This window comes from Sapajus apella, unplaced genomic scaffold (genome assembly GCF_009761245.1).
Source record: "Sapajus apella isolate SASKATOON/1434 unplaced genomic scaffold, GSC_monkey_1.0 scaffold31, whole genome shotgun sequence".
Lineage (NCBI taxonomy): Eukaryota > Metazoa > Chordata > Mammalia > Primates > Cebidae > Sapajus > Sapajus apella.
The window spans coordinates 22371930-22393421 of NW_022436971.1; the positions used below are offsets into that span (position 1 = coordinate 22371930).

The following is a 21492-nucleotide window of genomic DNA, read 5'->3' on the forward strand; positions in this document are numbered from 1 at the left end:
TTTGTGGATTGCTGTTTATGGTGCAAGCCTCTGCACTAGGAGGTGAGTTTCGGGAGGGCAGGAGCAATGCTGATTGAGATCGTTGCTCTATCCCACCACCCAGAAACGAGCTTGGCACGCGGTGTGTGCTCATTTAACGTGTGCTAAATGAAAGAAGAACATGAAGGGCAAGCCATGGACATGTGCCTTTTCAGATCCAGTGTCTTTGCTTCCAGCAAGACGCACAGATAATGAAAGAATGCCCCAGGAGGTGGAGGGCAAGGAGCTATAGAACTGAAATATGTACATGACTTCCTGACAGTGAAGGCTCTTCATCTTTTAATTCTTCGTGGTTCTGACCTTACTGAGAAGGAAATGATCTATATGATCCACAGAGCAGCTTCGTGCTCCGTACATAGTGGGGCCTCACATTCCTTCACCCTGAAGCTCAGCCTCACACTCATGAACACACACTCATGATTTTTTGGGCTTAGTTTAAATGTAACCTCATTTTTATACCTCCAGCACCGTGGTGTGATCAGGAGACCCAAGCATTGGTAAAGATGTGTCCCTGCCCCCGGCACTGGAGACGGTGGATACATAAACAGCTGCAATTCTGGAAATATTGGTAAAGTGCTACCGGCACATCAATGAGACGATTGACCGTCTTATGTTATTGCTGGTTGTTTATGCAACTAGTCATAAGACTGTAGGTTGCTTGGGGATGGAGATGCAAGAGAATCAATGTTTTGAAAAACTTTTGAACAATAACACATGGATGTTTATTTATTTTGTATATTCACCTGCAGTTGTAAAAAGAAAATACAGAGATTCCTTGTACCCTTTCACAAGTGTTACACAATAGTAACATTTTGCAAAACTAAATTAATATCACAACTAAAATATTGTCATTATACAGTCAAGATATAGAACACGTGCATCACCAAAAGGTTGCCTCCCGTTGCCTTTTTATAGGCACACCTACTTCCCTCCCATCCCCCAATTCCTTCTGAAACCCTGGCAACTAGTAAAATGTTCTCTATTTGTATAACTTTGTGATTTCAAAAATTTTTATATAAATGGCATATTATAGTAGTTAACCTTTCGATATTGACTTTTCAATCAGTGTAAATTTTCTGAGGATTCATTTAGGTGGCTGCATGTATCAATAATTTTATGAGTACTATTCCATAGCACAGATGTGTTATGGCTTAACCTTTTTTAAAATTATACTTTAAGTTCTGGGATACGTGTGCAGAACGTGCAGGTTTCTTACGTAGGCACACACATGCTATGGCGGTTTGCTGCATCCATTGCCCTGTCACCTGCATTAGGTATTTCTCCTGTTTTCCCTCCCCCAGCCCCCACCCTGCTATCCCTCCCCTAGGCCCCACCCACTGACAGACTCCAGTGTGTGATGTTCCCCTCCCTGTGTTCATGTGTTCTCGTTGTTAACACCTACTTATGGTGAGAACATGTGGTGTTTACTTTTCTGTTCTTGTGTCCGTTTGCTGAGAATGTTGTCTGCGGCCATACCACCCCGAATGTGCCTGATTCCGTCTGATTTTCACTTTTATCTAAAGTGTTATTTCAAGATAAATGTAGAGGGACATGCAGTTGTAAGAAACAATACAGAGAGATCCTAAGGACACTTTACTCGCTTCTCCCCGTGGCAGTGTCCTGCAAAAAACAGGTACCCCACAGTACAATGTCACAGCCAGGTGTTTGGCAGTGGCAGTCAGGATGCAGCACGTTTCACTACAGCAGGGATCTGGAACGCTCTCTTCATAGCAGCTGCTGCTTCCCTCCTGTCCTCTCCCTTCTCCTTAATCCCTCCAACTGCTCACCTGTTTTCCATTGCTATCATTTGCCATTTCAGGAATGTTACATAAATAGAGTCACACGGTATGTAACCTTTGGGGTTGGCTTTTTCTACTCAGCATAATTCATTCCAGTTGCTGTCTGTATCTGTGTGTGTGTGTGTGTGTGTGTGTGTGTGTGTGTGTGTTTAAATTGCTCAGCGGTATTTCATGACACGGATGCACTAGTTTGTTTAACCACCCACCCACTGAAACCCATTTGGGTTGTTTCTGGTTTGGGGCCCTCATGAACACTGTTTCTATGAATGTTCACATACAGGTTTTTATGTGGACATAATTGTTTTCCAGGGCTGCCATACAAAGCACCATAAACTGGGTGGCTCAAACCAGCAGAAATTCATTCTCTCACAGTTTAGAGACGAGCAGTCTTAAAGTGTTGGCAGGGTGTATTGGTTCATTCTCACGTTGCTAAGAAAGACATACCCTAGACTGGGTAATTTATAGAGGAAAGAGGTTTGACTCGCATTTCTACATGGCTGGGGAGGCCTCACAATCGTGGTGGAAGGCGAATGAGGAGCAAAGTTATGACTTACATGGTGGCAGGTGAGAGAACGTATGTAGGGGATCTCCCATCGATAAAACCATCAGATCTCATGAGACTTCGTCACTACCATGAGAACAGTGTGGGGGAAACTGCCCCCATCATCCTGTTAGCTCCACCTGGCCCTGCCCTTGACATGTGGGAATTATTACACGGTGAGATTTGGGTGGGGACATAGCCAAACCATATCACAGGGTCGCTTTCTTCTGGAGGTTCAAGAGAGAATGTCCCGTGCTTCTCTGCAAGATCCCAGTGTGGCCTGTAGTCCCTGATGTTCTTGGCTTGTAGCTACACTGCTCCAGTCTGTCTCCATCCCCACATGGCCTCTACCAGTGAGACACTGCGTCTCTTCTCTTTTTATAAGGCCACCAGTCATACTGGAGTTAGAGTCCATCCTAATCCACTGTGAACTTATATTAACTACATCATGACAGACCCTACTCCCAAGTATGATTATATCCAAAGCTACTGGGAGTTGGGATTTCCACATGTCTTGTTGAGGGACACAATTCAGCCTACAAGAATGGGTTTCCATTTCTCAAGGGTAAAAGCTCTGGAGAGAAATTGTTGGATCATATGGTAGTTGCATACTTAGTTTCATAAGAAACCAAACTGCTTTCCGGATTCAGAGAGGCTATATCATTTTATATTCCTATTAGTGATGTATGAATGATCCATTTTTTTCCGCCTCGTCATCAAAATTTCGTGTCACTGATGTTTTTTGTTTTGTTTTGCTTTTAGGCACTCTGGTAGGTGTGTAGTGATCCCATTGTGTTACTTGCATTTCCCTAATAAATAATGATGTTGTATATCTTTTAACAGGCTTATTTGTGCCATCTGTATATCCACTTCAGTAAAATGTGTCTTTTGCTCAACTTTCTAATTCAATCGTTTCTTTTACTGTTGAAATTTGAGAGTTCTTTTATAACCTAAATACTACTCCTTCATCAGATATTTGATTTGCAAAGTTTATCCCCATCTGTTCCTTGTGTTTTTAACCTCTTAACAGAGTATTTCACAGAGCAAAAGTTTTTAATTCTGTGATGTCCAATTTATCAATGTTTCCTTTTGTGGATTACATCATTGATGGTCACAGCTGAAAACATTTTGCCTAGGCTTCGATGCTGAAGATTTTCACCAATATTTTTCTAAAGGTTTCATAGTTTTACATTTTGTATTTAAATCTATGATCCATTTTGAGGTACTTTCTGTATGATGCGTGAGATTCAGACCAATGTTCATTTTCTTGCCTATGCATGTCTAATTGCTCTCACACTCTTTATTGAAAAAGCTATCTTTCCTCCATTGAATTGCTTTTCCCTCTTGCCAGAAAATCAGTTAGGCACATTTGTGTGGGTCTATTTCTGGGCTCTCTATTCTGTTCTGTAAATCTAAATGTCTATCTTTTTGCCAAGAGATACACTGTTTTGATTGTGGTAGTTATATAGTAAGCCTTCCCATTAGGTAGAGTGATTTCGCCCACTTTGCTCTTTTTTTTTCCAAAATGATTTTTAAAATGTATTCTAAGCCCTTTGCTTTTCAAATACTTTTTGAATAATCTCATCTATATTTACAAAAAAATCTTGCTGGTATTTTGATAGCAATTGCATTAAAACTGTATGTCAGTTTGGTGAGAATTGACATCTTTGCTGTACTGTCTTGCAGTCCATGAATATAGTATATCTCCCCACTTATTTTTATCTTCGATTCCTTTCATCAGCATTTTGCAGTTGTCAACATACAGGTATTATACATGTTTTATTAGATTTACTTATAAGAATTTCATTTTAAAAGTTATTCTAAGTAGTAGTATATTTTAAATTTCAGTGTTCATAACTATCATACAGCAATACAATTGATTGAGTGTTGATTTTGTATTCTATGACCTTTATAAACTCTTACTAATTCTGGGAGGCTTTTTTGTAGAGTCCTTGGGATTATCTGCATAGAAAAGTATGCCATCTACAAATAGGAGTCACTTTATTCCTTGCTTTCTGATTTGTATACTGTTTATTTCCTTCTATCGCCTCATTGCATTGGCTAGATTTTCCAGCACCATGTTGAATAACAGTGGTGAGAGCAGAGACTTTTGACTTATTCCTGATGTTATGAATAATGCATTCAGTGTTTCACCAGTAAGTATAAGGTTAGCTTGGACTTTTTGTAAGTGTTTGTTATCAAGGTGACAAAGTTACCTTCACTTTTAGTTTTCTGGGAGTTTAATTATAAATGGATGTGATTTTAAAAGAATGTTTTTTTTTTTTTTTGCATTGATATAATTGTGTGATTTTTATTTTTTATCATGATAATATGATCATTTACATTGACTGACTTTTTTTTTTTCTTTTCTAGAAACAGGGTCTTGCTTTGCTGCCCAGACTTGTCTTGAATTCCTGGGCTCAACTAATCCTCCTGCCTTAGTTTACCAAAGAGCTGGGATTATAGTTTACCAAAGAGCTGGGATTATAGGCATGAGCCACTGCACCTAGCCTTGATTGACCAAACCAGCCTTGGCTCCTTGGAATAAATCTTAATTATGGTATATAACCCTTTTTGTATAGTGTTAAATTCTATTTGCTAATATTTTGTTAAAGACTTTAATGTCTATATTTATGATGGATTTTGGACTGTAACTTTAAAAAAATATAACCTTTGTATGATTTTTAAAATCAGGGTAATAGTAACTTCATAAAATCATTGCAAATTACTTCTTTCTTGTACCTTTTGAAAGACATTATTTAGAATTGCTGCTAATTCTTTAAACATTTGGCAGAATTTTCTAGTGAAACATCTAGGGCTTGGAGATATCTTTTTTTCAGAACGTTTAATTATGAATTCAATATCCTTAATAGTTATAAGGGTATTTAGACAATCTATTTCCTGCCAGGTGAGTTGTGGAGTTCATGTTTTTCTAGAAATTAGCTCATTTCATTGACGTTGTCTAATTGAGGTGTGTAGAGTTGCTTATAGCATTCCTTTGTTATCTTTCTGATGTCAGCACAGCCTGTAGGGATAGCCTTTGTTCAACTGCTGGCATTAGTAGTTTGTGTCTTGTCTCTCTCTTTTTTAGGTTTTTTGGAGGTTTGATAATTTTGATTGATCTTTTCCAAGAACCAGCTTTTTGTTCATTGATTTTTCTGTTTAATTTTTATTGGTGTTTGCTCTTATGTTTATTCTTTTTCTTCTGCTTGTTTTGGGTTTGCTGTGTTCTTCAGATTCTTAAAGTGAGAGCTTAGATTACAGATTAGAGACTTTCTATTTTCTAATATAAACATTTAATACTATAAATTTCCCTTTCAGCATTGCTTTAGCTGTGTCTCACAAATTCAGTACATTGTATTTTCATTCAATGTACTTTTAAAATTTCCTGATACTTTCTCTTCAATTCATGTATTATTTATAAATGTGTTGTTTAGCTTCCAAGCTTTAAATATTTTCTATTATCTTTCTGTTACTGATTTCCAGTTTGATTTCTTTCCATTGTTTTAAGATAACAGATACACTATAATTTCAATTTTTAAAATATCTGTTTAAATTTGTTTTATGGAACAAAGTATGGTCTAACTTGGTATATATTTCAGGGGCACTTCAAATAATGTATATTTTGCTGTAATTGGGTGGAATGTTCTACAAAAGTGGATTCTATCCTGTGGGTTGGTTGTGTTATTGGATTCTTCTATATCCTTGCTGATTTTCCTGTCAGTTGTTCTACAAATTATTAAGAGAAAGGGGTATTAAAGTTGGCAACTATAATTGTGGATTTATCTATTTCTTCCTTCATTTCTGTAGGTTGAGGCTTCACATATTTTGCAGCTCTGTTTCTGGTGCATATATATTGAGGATGTGGTGTCTTCTTGGTGGACTGACACTTTTGTCATTATGTCATCTTCCCCATTGTCTCTGGTAATTTTCTTTCTACTGAAGGCTACATTATCTGATACTAATATAGGTGTTCCTGCTTTCTTTTGACTAATATTTGCGTGTTATATCTTTTTCATTCTTTTACTTTCAACCTATATTGTATTTAAATTTAGGTTCTTGTAGACAGCATGAGATTGGATCAGTTTCTCTTTATCACCACAGTCTACCAATCTTTGTCTTTTAACTGGTGTATTTTAACCATTTAAATTTTAGATAGTTATTAATATGTTAGGCTTTAAGTTTTCCATTTTGTTTTCTGTTTTTCCTCTCTGTTTTCATCTGCTTACTTTTTCATGCCTTCTTGTTATTTACTTGAACTTTTAAAATAATTCCATTTCAGCTCATCTATAGTATTTTTGGGTGTATCTCCTTGTATAGCTTTTCTAAATTGATTATTCTAAGTATTACATTATATATGCATAATATTACAGGCTACTAGGGTTGACATTTTACCAATGTCACTCAAGAGAAGTGTAAAAAGTTCATCATCTTTTGCTTTCCCCATTTATAATTGTCTTAACTATTTCCTTTTCATAAATTTAGAACCATATCAGACAATATTATAATTATTACTTTAATCCTCTTGATAAAACTCAAGAGGAGAAGAAAAATGTGTTATATTTATTTATATTCTAAACTTTTCCAGTGTTCTTCCTTTCTTTTTGAATGTTTCAAGATTTCTTCTTTTGTTATTTTTGTTTATGTAATTCCTTTAGCCATTCTTTTAGGGTAGTTCTGCTGGTAACAAATTCCTTTAGTTTTTTTCTTTTCTTTTTTTTTTTTTTTTTAAATTTGAGACTGTCTTGATTTTCCTTCATTCCTGAAAGATATTTTTGTTGTACATAAGATTCCAGGTTGACAGTTCTTTTCTTTTAGTGCTTAAAAATGTGCCACTTTTTCTAGCCTCTATGGTTTCTGATGAGAAATCTGCTATTATTCAACTTGTTTTTACAATATGTGTGATTTATCTCTCACCGATTTCAAGAATTCTTTTCCTTGCCTTTAGTTTTCTTTTCTTTTTTTTTTTTTTTTTGAAATGTACAAAATGGTTTATTTGAACTCAGGAACTTCCCCTGTTACTAAGAACTCTGTTTTAAAGAAACGGTACAAAAAGGAAAATTCCAACCCAAAACAACTCAAAACGTTTTCCACTCAATACTGATACAAACATGTAAAAAAGAGTATAAAATGTTATTCATTTAAATATATACAAACTCTTTTAAACTCAAATAGAGTTTTAATACTTATCGAGGATATAACCAATGAGGCGAAGGAAGAAGGTACGTTGAAAGAGCGTATATTGCAACAGCCTAGACGGCACTGTTAACTGTTATACTGCAAGCTTCTGTAACTAAAACGTCTTTTATTCCAATGTGGACAGGGCTTTCCCTGTTGGAGCATCCGTAGCTATTTCTCAGCTGAACTTATTCTTTTGGATTTAATGAAGGCCATGCCATGTGTCCGCATGTGAGTATTTAAGGCAGCTTCAGTTTCAAAAGTTTTTGCTCACACTTTGCACTTTCTGTCTGACACGGTGCCATCAGGGGATTCATCCTCGTGGCTGGGTTTGTTCTCCTGTTGGTTGCCTTCCCCAGCCCCGTTCTGCTTGACACTGGCTGAGGTTCCTTTAACTTGTGCATGATGAAGAGGTGCCTGGCAGAGAGACGTGAGACGTGTAGCGGAGACCACGCTCCAGGCACTGGAAGGAAGAACCATCTGATTTGTAATGATGAGGGATGTGTCTGTGGAACTGCAACAGATTTTCAGTGGTGAAACCACACATGGCACACCTGTGAATCTTAAAAATGTTGATTTTCAGCTTTTTTCAGTGGTTGAGTGATTGCTCCTCTGGGAGGCCTGAACTCCAGAACTGGTTCTTCCAACTTCCGCTTCGGACTGGGGGCCTTGGTGTCTTATTTTATTTCTGTTTCCTCCTCATTGGTGGCATCTGTCATTTCTTTCAGGTCAGGGTCCTTGATGCTTCTCCAGCATCAACCATTCGGTAAAGATATGCCTGGAGTCTGGGCAGTGCAGGTGCATACTTTCGACACCTGACCAACGTAGTGAAACTCTATTTCTACTAAAAATACAAACAATTAGCTGGTATGTGGTGGTGCATGCCTGTAATCCCAGCTACTTGGGAGGCTGAAGTAGGAGAATTGCTTGAACCTGGGAGACAGAGGTTGCAGTGAGCCAAGATCACAGCACTGCCCTCCAGCCTGGGCAACAGAGCAAGACTCTGTCTCAAAAAACAAACAAACAAAAAACCAAGGGATTTGTCTTACTCTGCCTGCATTCACCCTGGAACCCACAGCATTTCTCTTAGATAGCTCGTGGGGACCAGGAGAAATGTGCCATACACATCTGGTGAGTAAGGAGGACTGCCTGGTGAGGAGTCTTCTCAGCAAGAATGTTGAGTCTGTGCATTGCAGGAGAGCACAGATTCTTGTGGAGCAGGCTGCCTGGGTTCAAACGTCAGCTCTGCCATTATCAGCTCCCATTAACAGTGGGACATTGAATGGATTCTGAAACCTCAATGACCTCAACTTCCTATGCTGTAAAGTGAGGATAATATTATGCTATATACTGAGAGCTAAATGAGTTAATATGCGTTAACTGCTTAAAATAGTACCCAACACATAGAATATCATACAGATTAGCTATTTTTATTGCCGTTGGTGCAATCTATTAGGTAAGATGTGGCATCTGTCATCTGACTCCTTCTCTCCTGGGCTCCCTGGTCATCTTGCTTCTCGTGGTCACTGTCTGCTGCAAATGCTGCCACGTGTTGAGTTCCTCATGCTGAGATCAGGATCTGCCTGGAGGAGAGCGAGCTGTGGCTCTCCTGGAGGTTTTGGCTGCCACGCTGCTGAGCCCAGATGGAGGTCACTTTGCACTCCTGGCTGGACTCTCCCTACCCATCCTGCTTTTGTCCTGACCTGCACACCTCTGCCTGTCTTGTGGGGTGCCCTCCGTCACACACGAAATCACTCTCTTCTACATTTTTATTTCTAGAAACTTTTCAAAATCTTCAAGCCCTGACTCAGCTCTTCCTTCTAGAAGGAGGCTGAGGCGTCTGCTTCTCATACACATGTGGGGCGTCTCAGAGGTGGTTGCTTCCTCTTCCCCAGTCCGCATTCTTCCTGAATCACAGGTCTCCAAGGAAGATGGCTCACTCCTTCCAGACTCCAGGGTGTTCTGGCCACATCAATCCAGGGCTGTGTGAGTTTCCTCCAGCTGCTGTAACAGGTGATCACAATGGGGTGGCTTAAAGCCACATACATTTATCGCCTTGCAGTTCTGGAGGCTGGATGTCTAAAATCAAGGTGTTGGAAGGGCTGGTTCCCTCCAAGAGCTGTGAAGAGAACCTACCCCGGCCTCTGCTTAGCTTCTGGTGGTTTCCTGGCAATCTTTGGCATACCTTGGCTTCTAGATGGGTCATCCAGTTCTCTGCCCTCACATTCCCATGGCGCTGTCTGTGTGCGTCTATTCAAATTTCCCTCTCTGTGTAATGACATCAGTCGTATTGGGTTAAGCATCCACTCCAGTCTGACCTCATCTTAGTTTATCTAATTACACCTACGAAGACTTTATTTCCAAATGCAGTCACCATCAGAGGTACCAGGGGTTAGGACTTTAACATACTTTTTAGAGGACACAGTTTGAAGCGTAACAGCAACATCTGAAGCTTGGAACTCTGCTGAGTTAGAAATCTCACTCTGCAGGCAGTGTGCAGAGTTTTGGAGGGAAAAAGTGTCCTGGGAACAGGTATATGAATTAGGATGCTGTTAAAATGGTTATAGAAAGAGATTACATTCTGAACCAAAGAGCAAGGTTTGGGGTAGATTATTTTGTCTTTACAATATTTAAAATTTTGTATTCAGAAATTCACAGGCATTTTCAAAAATGTACCTTCCTCCTCCCCTTTGGTGCCAGGTGTCTGAGCTTTGCAAACTGGATTTGCTCGCAGCTCTTCTGTGTGTTGCTGGAGGCCAAGCTCACGAAACTGCCCACAGTGGGGACTGAGCAGCTGAGGGTCGGGGCTGCTGAGAGCTGCGTTTGTGTATGTAAATTTTGTTTTATTTTAGTCTTTCCAACGACCGCCATGGGGCCTAATTCTCAGCCAAGGGCTAGGAAGGAAGGCCTTTATCGTTTAGATGTAGGCGTTTGGGATAACGTGGGAAACAAAATTCTACCATACACCTGACATGCGCCCTTCCCGGCAGCTCACCACACCCAAAGCTTCGTGGAGAAGCAGGACTGTTGCCGCCTCGGGAGAGACCGCGGCCTTATTGTGAGTCGAGCATCATTTTTCCTTTTGAATTTCCACAGCCTTATTTAGCCTTAGAAACATTCCTTTCAAATATATTATGTTATTCTAGGGTATGTTTCCTTCCTTTATGATAAAGCCATGAAAATTATTCTGAACATAGCCCAACAGCAAAGAAAAAACTCAACAGCAATAATGAACTCGCAGGCAATTACATTCTTATACAGTCTTGTATTCTCAATGCGAGTATCTTTCCAAATTTCATATATCAACTGGACGGACAGAAAAGGATATAAAGAAATATGTTTAAGTAAGTAAAATACATGTTTAAGTCTATGTATGTGTTGGAGTTGAAAAGGACATTTAAGATGATTGAGAAAACCCTGGGGAAAGCATCAATTCCTTGAGAAAATATTTGCCGATGCTGCCAGTGGTCAGGAAATGGCTACAGGGATGGGGTGGGGAGCAGGCCTTGGTCTGGCCCTGGGACCTCAGGTGGTGAAACGTTCTGGGATTGGTCTGCAGACACCTGCTGCAGCACCCATGCCTGACCCGCCGTCGACCTGACCTCAAGTTCCATTTTTCCACATTATTCCCGGAAAATTTCCAACCTCTTCGAGCCCTGACTGAGCTCCTTGGTCCAGCGGGAGGCTGGGGTGCCTGGCGCTGACACCTGCTGAGGTGTCGGGGCAGGTGCCTCCCCCCACCAACTCTGCACTTGGCCTCCCCTCCCCTCCCCTCCCTCCGCACTCTGCACTCGGCCTTGGGGCAGGTGCCTCCCCACCTCCCCTTCCCTCCCCTCCCCTCCCCGCCTCCGCACTCTGCACTCAACCTCAGCCGTGGGGCACGTGCATCCTCCCCCCTCCCCTCCCCCTCCTCCCCTCCCCTCTTCCCCTCCCCCCCCTGCACTCTGCACTCTTCCTGTGTTCTCGGAGCCTCTCTCCTAGGAAGACACTTTCCTGCAAGTGCCCTTCATCCCATTCTCTCCACCTGACACAATGTGACTTTACACAAACCTGAGCAATCCACATTTGGATGTGGACTGCTGCCAGCAATGCCAGGGCAAGTATTGCCCAGTGCACCCCACCCCCCGAGGCTCAGCCTGGCTCTCGGAGTTGCGGGGATGGAGTGACGAGGCCGCTGGATGGGGCAGGCCACGGCAACAATAACAAGAAGGTCGGAGTGTGCAGTGGGAAGAAACACAACATATCAGTACGTTGACAGGACTCAGAATCGCCTTCCAAAATGTCTCCAGGTTCATCCTCTCCTGCGCTGCCCATCAGCTGCGTCTTCTCCATCAGTCATCTCTTTGCATTTTGCGTCTTTGCTCACCTATCCCATCCTCTCCTTTGGCCATAAAATTCTCCAAGCATTCCTCATTGGAAAGTGAATTGACAAGAAGAACAAAACCAGGAAGTGGTGACCAACTTCTCTGGGCCCTGTCTCCATCTTCAAGGGGACATTCTTTCCCCCTTTCTCTTTCCAACCCTGTTTCTTGAAAGGGTATCTGACTCCAGCAGCCTTTCCAGCCTCACGCCCGCTGCCGCCTCCATCGTTTGCAGCTGGGCTCGCACCGTGTCCATATTCGGTTGTCCCTCTCTCCTGAGCTCCCTGGAGTGCTGCTGCTGCCCTGGGGTCCCACGCTGGAGTCAGTGCACTTGCTCGGCTCAGGGCGCTGCACCCGCAGCACCTGCAATCCAGCTCGGGCAGATCTTTCTGCTGTGTGCTTCCCTGCACAGGGTAGGAAGTGATTCTGGGCTTTTATACTTACCTGGCATGGGTCCAGGCATGCAGACCTCAGTCCCTCCCCAGATCAAGTGGATTCAGGAGGAGCCACATAACCAGCTTGAGAGAGATTTTGAGACACTGGCACGTGCTTTCTTTCTCTGTAACTTTTCTTCCCTGTCCTCCCATTCAAGCTGTTGGCTGGTCCTGAGCTCACTGCAGCAGGGAGGGGTGTGCAGACATGGCGCGAGTCTTCCTGGCCCTTCCCTCCCACTGTCTAAATCTAGAGTTGGTTGAACACCCTTGGAAATATAATATTTAGGGGCACAAGCAGTGAGGAGAGAAGATTTAACCCAGGCTTAGAGATTAAACAGAAAAAAGGACGGATGGGAATTGGGTATCCAGTGAGAGAAAGAGGAAATGCCCTGTCCACTTCCAAAGCAGGGCCTCTGGAGAGGAAGGGCATTGCTTCCAGAGAGGACGTCCGGCCCCTGGGGCACCGGCGCAGATGGGAGGTGGCCACTTCCAACACCTTCCTGTCCCCACTCCAGTCGTGGAACTGCAGAGACAGCCACGTGAATTTATCAGGGCTGAGGACGGGATGGCTCAGGGAAGACTAGGAAGATGGGTGGCCTGGATGCCAGTAACCCACTCCCACCCCAGTGCCTTCGAATTGTGGCATGACCCATGCAGTGTTCACTCTAAGTTGGGTCACAGCTTGAGGTAGGAAGCGAAAGGTTTGAAACAGGACTTAAGGTGGTCAGGTTGAGAACAAGAACGTGGCATGTATTTTGTATTTGAACTTGAGAACCCAGCACTCTCTGCAGACTCCTCTCTCTGCGAGCTGTGCTCGGACCTGTGAGGAGAGTGGCCCATCATCGGCAGGCACACTGTCCTGCTCCAACCTCCCCCCTCATCCTGGACTCCAAAAATTGTGTCCATTAATTCCAGCATTTTCCCTCCCCAGTTCCTCACCACGTGTCACCCTGGGACGGGACCAGGCGTAGCTGGTCCTCTTGACACAACTTCCACGGCTTCTGCTTTGCTGGAGTCTGGGCTGTGACGATGTCTCCCACTGCCTTCAGCACATTCCTGTTGCGAGGCCAGACATCTGTGTGTGTGTGCTTTTAATCCAGATTTGCCTCTCTGTGCTGTCAAGGCCCTCCTAGGACTAACAGGCGTAGTGCACAGCACGCTGCGTCTTCAGCTTCTGAATCACCTGTAGCCTCGGAGGGGCCTCTCTGATCCCTGCGTGCGCCTCCCTCCTGTCGCATTTCCTGTTTCTCTCTGTTGTTTTTCACTTGGATGCCAACTCTGTACTCCATGCTCTTGGTTTCTGACAAGTAGCATCTACCGTGGGTAAATTTATTGCCTCTTGATTTTGTTTCAGAGCCATGAAAAGAGAGAGTCCTTCACAGCCCAGGCGTGCTGGTGGCCTGCTTGGGTCCCCGAGTGGCTGGCCCCATCTCCGTCATCACCCTCTGTTTTCTCATGGCATGTTTTAACTTTTAACTTTTTATTTATTTTTTTTTTTGAGACAGAGTCTTACTTCTTCGCCCAGGCTGGAGTGCAATGGCGCGATCTTGGCTCACTGCAACCTCTGCCTCCCAGGTTCAAGCAATTCTCCTGACTCAGCCTCCCCAGAAGCTGGGATTACAGGCACATGCCACCACGCCTGGCTAATTTTTATATTTTTAGTAGAGATGGGGTTTCTCCATGTTGGCCAGGATGGTCTCGATCTCTTGACCTCTTGATCCACCCGCCTTGGCCTCCCAAAGGGCTGGGATTACAGGCGTAAGCACAGTGCCCGGCCCTTAACTTTTAACTTTTAATGAAATTTCCATGTGAGAGGATGTGCCTGTGCTCCTTCTTTGTGGCCCAGACTTCCTTGTGAGAAGTCCTGGGAGGGCAGTCGTCTGATGACCTCACACAAGGCTGCCACTGCGCCTGTCCCTGTCTACCCAGCACACTCTGAGCGTGCTCCACAGCTGCTCCGGGGGCTCCAGTGGCCCCTACTGGCTTCTCTTCCTCTGGGAGGACGCTCTGGGACCATCACCTCTGTGCAGGGCCTACTTTGCGATGTCCGCTTCATGTTTCCAACACTCAAAGCCGCGATGGTGCAGACCGGCTCAGTTCTGGACACGGCATAAGCCTCCCCTGCTCCTCCTGGAAACTTTCCTCCCGGAATTTGGTTTTTCCTTTATTCCTGCAGACGGATCACCAGCTTCCTCTGCCGAGGAGGAAGTCAGGATTAGCCTTCAGCTTTCTCTAGCCCTCATCTCTGCAGGTTGATCCCTGTGCCGTCCCCAGACCCTCAGCAACACTGACCAGTGCTGGGTGAGGACTGAGGACCTGGCTGGTCACTTCTCCATGTGACTGCTGCTTCGGCAGCTCTTCCTCGAGGCACATGTCCATGTACAAGCAATGCGTGTTTTTAAAAATAAAATATTTAAAGCAGTACGAAAAGCCACTAATGCTTAGGTATCCACAATTGAGATTAAGCAGATGTTACTATTTTGATATATATTCTTCATCTCTTTAAAGAAATTAAACAAAAAAATTACAGTGCCAGGCACGGTGGCTCACACCTTAATTCCAGCACTTTGGGAGGCTGAGGTGGGTGGATCACTCAAATTCCGGAGTTTGAGACCAGCCTGATCAACGTGGTGAAACCCCACCTGTACTAAAAATGCCAAATTAGCCAGGTGTGGTGGCACATGCCTGTAATCCAAGCTACTTGGGAGGCTGAGTCAGGAGAATCACTTGAACCAGGGAGGAGGAGGTTGCAGTTAGCTGAGATTGTAACATTGTACTCCAGCCCAGGCAATGAAGGAAACAAAAAAAAATTATAGCTACAAAGATGCTGTAGTGATGCATACATGCCATTGTGCACAAAGAATGAACACTGAAGCAAACTATGGACTTTAGTTAATAATCATATCAATACTGAATGGTTAATTGCAACAAATGTGCCTCACTACTAGAAGATGTTAATGATGGCTGAGTGTGCTCTGTGTGTGTGTGTGTATGTGTGTGTGTGTGAAGGGGTATATGGAACACTCTGTACTTTCTTCTCTATAAACCTAAAGTCGATCTAAAAATCAATCCTAGTAAATACATATTAGATTATTGCATATACTTGTATAACTAGCTACAGCTCCATTCTCCCTCCGTCCTCCTCCCTCTGTCCTCCTCCCTCCGTCCTCCTCCCTCTGTCCTCCTCCCTGCTTTCCTGGAAGCATCTGCCACCTTAGGGTAGTGTGTGGTCCTACCTGTCACTCTGAGAGCAGTGCCCCTCCCCTAGCTCTTCCTGTAGCCCAGTCTGCAGCAGGCAGCCCCGTCCTGCCTCTCCACTGGCCAGCTGTCTTCCTTTCAAAGACTCTGTGGGCCATTGCTCAAACTCTTTGGTCAGTTTTAAATGATGAAGGCTCCTCCAGGCTCTTGTAGGCATAAGGGGAGTCTCATGTGTAATTAAAATACTCATTTATGAAGGCGAATATCTAAACTGTGATTCCACTTACTACCCACCTACCTGGATGATCCAAAGAGACTTCATCTCAGGATCCTTCACTCATTCACATCCGCAAATGTTCTTTTTCCATATCAGGTCACATTCTGAAGTCCCAGGAATTAGGACCTGACATCTCAGTTATTATATGACCCACACACCCTCTCACGGGCCTGCCTCTGGTGCTTGAGGTTGGGGTGTGGGGTGTGGGGCAGGGATCAGAAGGACTAGGTAGAGTCCCCCTGGATTACCTCATGTAGGTAATCCTGCCTTAGTGCCTTTGGGTGTTGGCAGTTCCCAATGTTGTATTTGTAAACATTTCCCTGCTTTCTTTGGCTCTTGCTTCCTGGGAACATCTCACAGGTGAGGCCAGGCAGCACAGGGTTTCAAAGGGCTGGCTCACGAGTAAGTCAGGTGATGGCTGTGCCCGCCACTTGTTTATTTCTAAGACAGATAATAGCAACACACCTCACAGGTTACTGTGAGGATTCCGGTACGTGTAAAATATTTAATGCAGTGCCTGCGACACAGCACCTGCCGGGGGGATGGCCATTTTTGTTGGCAGAAGCTGCAGCTCCTCTGATAGGGCAGTGCCTACCCCTCCCACTCCCTACATTCGACACTGCTGAAGCCCCTGCCAGGGTTCTCTTCCCAACAGGAAGCTTTCCAGCTGTCTATGAACAATGTTGATTATGTTCTTTCCTCTTTTCTGATTTAGGATCTCATCAAGGAGTGTACATTGTGTTGGCTGTCATGTGACCTTAGTCTTCTGTATTCTAGCTGTATGTACCTGGAAGCTTAAAAGAATTTCAATGCTGTTTACATTTTTTAAGGCCTAGGTTGATTGTTTTACAGGATGCTTTTTAATTTGCATTTGTCTAATCGTTTGTTCACCATTAGATTCATTCTTGCAGGGACATCAACAGGCGATGTTCACCTTCCCCACTGCAGCCCGTCAGGAGGACAGGCTGTTAGTTCATCCAGTCACTGGGATGCTCAGCTCGATCACCTGTTTCAGGTGGCATTTGCTGAATTTCTCCACTTTAAAGGTGTCTCTCTCCCTTTGTGCTTAATAACTAACTTGTGCTGTAGTTCTTTGAGACTTTGTGAATATTCTATTCCTCCATGCTCTTTTCTCCAATGGTTTTAGCATTCATCACCAAATGTATTTTGAGTTATTGCTATGCTGAAGGCAAAGTAGTGATTTTTTATTTCCACGATTTCTTTTATTTTTAGTTAACGCATAATAATTGTATATATTCGTGGAATATAGAATGACGTTTTTATACATGTATACAATATATCATGATCAAATCAATGTAATTCACTGACATCACCTCAAACATTTATCACTTATTTGTGTTGGGAACATTAAAATTCTCACTTCTAGCTTTTTGAAAATATGCAATAAATCATTATTAACTATGCTCATCCCACAGTGCTATGAAAGATTATATTGCGTTGGTGCCAATAATGACAAAAACTGCAATTACTTTTGCACCAACCTAATAACTTATCCCTCCCATCTGGATGTAACTTTGTGTTGGTTAGCCAACCTCTCCCCGTCTTCCCGTCTCCTCACCCTTCCCAGCCTCTCATAAGCAGAGCTCTACTCTCTCATAATAGTTTCATAATAGTTCATAGTAGTTTACTTCTATGAGTACGCCTTTTTTTTTAGCTTACACATAAGTGAGAACATGCAGTATTTATCTTTCTATGCCTGGCTTATTTTAATTAACAAAATGTCCTCCAGACTCATCCATGTTGCTGTGAATAATAGGATTTCATTCTTTTTTTGTGGCTGACTAGTATCCCATGGTGTTTATGTACCATGTTTTCTTCCTCAATATCTGTTGATGGACATTTACGTTGATTCCACATCTTGGCTGTTGTGAGTGGTGCTGTAATAAACATGGAAATGCAGATATCTCTTTGATACGTGGATTTCCTTTCCTTTGGAAAGTACCCAGTAGCGGGATAGCTGGATCCTATGGTTTTAGTTTTCCCTATACTGTTTTCTATAATGGCTGTGCTAATTGACATTCCTACGAAGACTGTATAAGGGTTCCCTTTTCTCTGCATCCTTATCAGCATTTGTTATTTTTTTGTCTTTTTAATAATAGCCTTAGTGGAGTGAGATGGTATCTAATTGTGATTGTGATTTGCGTTTTCCTGATGATTAGTGATGTTGAGTATTTTTTTCATATACTTGTTGGCCATTTGTATGTCTTTTTTGAGAAATCTTTATTCAGATTCTTTGCCCATTTCTATGCCTGGCTTATGTTAATTAACAAAATGTCCTTTTTTTTGCTATTAAGTTGCTTGAGTTCTTTGCCTACTCTGGAAATTAGTCCCTTCTCAGATGAATAGTTTGCAGACATTTTCCTCCATTCTGTTAGTTGTCTCTTTACTCTGTTGATTGTTTCCTTTGCTGTGCAGAAGCTTTTTATTTTAACACATTTATCTATTAGGTTGGTGCAAAAGTAATTACAGTTATTGCCATGTAGTTTACCTTTGCCATTTATTTTTAAGTGGCAAAAACTTCAATTACTTTTTCACCAACCTAATATTTTTGTTTTTTGTTGCCTATGCTTTTGAAGTCTTACCCATAAAACCTTTGCCTAGACCAATGTCCTGAAGCATTTCTTTTATGTTTACTTCTAGTATTTAATAGTTTTGGGACTTACCTTTAAAGCTTTAATCCATTTTGAGTTGATTTTTCTATATAGCGAGAGATAGGGGCCTAGTTTTCTTCGTCTTCAAATGGCTACCCAGTTTTCCCAGAACCATCTATTGCAAGGAAATTCTTTCCTCACTGTATGCTTTTGGCACCTTTGTTGCAAATCAGTTGGCTATAAATATATAAATTTATTTCTGGATTCTCTATTCTGTTTCATTCATCTATGTGTCTGCTTTTATATCAGTACCATGCTGTTTTGATTAGTATAGATTTGTAGTATATCTTAAAGATAGAGAGTATAATTTCCCCAACTTTTTCTTTTTGTTCAGTATTGCTTTGCCTATATATGATCTTTTGTGGTTCCATACAATTTAAAAATTGTTTTTTTTTTTATATTTCTGTGAAGAATGTAATTGTTATTTTCATAAGAATTGTATTGAATATATAGACTGTTTTGGGTACTATGGTAATTTTAATTCTTGCAATTAATTCTTTTGATTCTTTCAAGTATTAATTGTTTCAATGTATGGGAAGGGGATGTCTTTCCAATTTTGGTGTGTCTTTAGTTTATTTCATCAGTATAGATTTTTCATTCTTTGGTTAACTTTATTCCTGAGTATTTTATTTTGTAACTATTGTAAATGGTAATGAAGTTTATTTGTTTTTCAGATAGTTCATTGGTGATATATACAAATGCTAATGTTTTTGTAGGTTGATTTTGTTTCCTGCAACTTTAATGAACTGATTTTTCCATTCTAGGAATTTTTTGGTGGCATCATTAGGTCTTTCTACATATAAGATCATGTATTCTGCAAAGACAAACAATTCAACTTGCTCTTTTCCAATTTCAATGATCTTGTTTTCTTTCTCTCATCTAATTGCTCTGGCAAGTGTTTCCAGTACTATGCTGAATAAGAATGGCGCGCGCGTGTGTGTGTGTGTATATACACACATATATATTTATTTTGTACTTTAGGTTCTGGGGTACATGTGCAGATCATGCAGGATTTTTGCATAGGTACATAAAGGGCAACGTGGTTTGCTGCCTCCATCCCCCCATCACCTATATCTGGCATTTTTCCCCATGTTATCCCTCCCCAACTTCTCTACCCACCTGCTGTTCCCTCCAGTCCCCCCCAACGGACCCCAGTGTCTGATGCTCCCCTCCCTGTGTCCATGTGTTCTCATTGTTCAACACCTGCCTATGAGTGAGAACATGCAGTATTTGATTTTCTGTTCTAGTATCAGTTTGCTGAGAATGACAGTTTCCAGATTCATACATGTCCCTACAAAGGACACAAACTCATTGTTTTTTTTATGGCTGTATAGTATTCTATGGTGTATATGTGCCACATTTTCCTTGTCCAGCCTATCATTGACAGGCATTTGGGTTGGTTTCAGGTCTTTGCTATTGTAAACAGTGCCACAGTGAACATACCTGTGCATGTATCTTTATAATAGAATGATTTATAATCCTTTGAGTATATACCCAGTAATGGGATTGCTGGGTCAAATGAAATTTCTATTTCTAGGTCCTTGAGGAATTGCCACACTGCCTTCCACAATGGTTGAACTAATTTACACTCCCATCAACAGTATAAAAGTGTTCCTATTTCTCTACATCCTCTCCAGCATCTGTTGTCTCCAGATTTTTTTAATGATCGCCATTCTAACTGGCACGAGATGGCATCTCAATAAGGTTTTGATTTGCATTTCTCTAATGACCAGTGATGATAAGCATTTTTTCATATATTTGTTGGCCTCATATATGTCTTCTTTCAAAAAGTGTCTGTTTGTGTCCTTCACCCACTTTTGATTGGATTTGTTCGTTTTTTTCTTGTAAAGCTGTTTTAGTTCTTTGTAGATTTTTGATGTAAGTCCTTTGTCAGATGGGTAGATTGCAAAAATTTTTTCCCATTCTGTTGGTTGCTGGTTCACTCTAATGATTGTTTGTTTTGGTGTACAGAAGCTCTGGATTTTAATTAGATTCCATTTGTCTATTTTGGCTTGTGTTGCCAATGCTTTTGGTATTTTAGTCATGACGTCCTTGCCTATGCCTGTGTCCTAAATGGTTTTTCCTAGGTTTTCTTCTAGGGTTTTTATGGCGTTAGGTCTTATGTTTAAGTCTTTAAGCCATCTGGAGTTAATTTTAGTGTAAGGTGTCAGGAAGGGGTCCAGATTCTGTTTTCTGCACATGGCTAGCCACTTATCCCAACATCATTTATTAAACATGGAATCCTTTCCCCATTGCTTGTTTTTATCAGGTTTGTCAAAGATCAGATGGTTGTAGATGTGTGGCATTGCCTCCAAGGCCTCTGTTCTGTTCCATTGTCTATGTCTTTGTTTTGGTACCAGTACCATGCTGTAGCCTTGTAGCATAGTTTGAAGTCAGGTAGCATGATGCCTCCAGCTTTGTTCTTTTTGCTTAGGATTGTCTTGGCTATGCGGGCTCTCTTTTGGTTCCATATGAAGTTTAAGGTGTTTTTTTTCCAGTTCTGTGAAGAGGGTCATAGGAAGGTTGATGGGATTAGCGTTAAATCTATAAATTATTTTGGGCAGTATGGCTATCTTCATGATATTGAGTATTCCTAACCATGAACATGGAGTGTTTTTCCATCTGTTTGTGTCCTGCTTTATTTCCTTGAGCAGTGGTTTGTAGTTCTCCTTGAAAATGTCCTTTACATCCTTTTAAAGTTGTATCCCTAGGTATTTTATTCTCTTTGTAGCAATTGTGAATGGGAGTTCACTCTTGATTTGGCTCTCTTTTAGTCAGTTGTTGGTATATAGGAATGCTTGTGATTTCTGCACATTGATTTTGCATCCTGAGACTTTGTTGAATTTGCTTATCAGTTTAAGGATATTTGGGCTGAGATGATGGGGCCTTCTAAATATACAATCACATCGTCTGCAAATAGAGAAAATTTGACTTCCTCCTTTCCTAATTGAATACCCTTTATTTCTTTTTCTTGCCTGATTGCTTTGGCTAGA

At 41.8% G+C, this 21492-nt stretch overlaps 1 pseudogene; it reads right to left on the minus strand.

Moving 5' to 3' along the window:
• Nucleotides 1-7721: 7721 nt before the first annotated feature.
• Nucleotides 7722-8361, minus strand: LOC116562116 (annotated as a pseudogene).
• Nucleotides 8362-21492: the final 13131 nt, after the last annotated feature.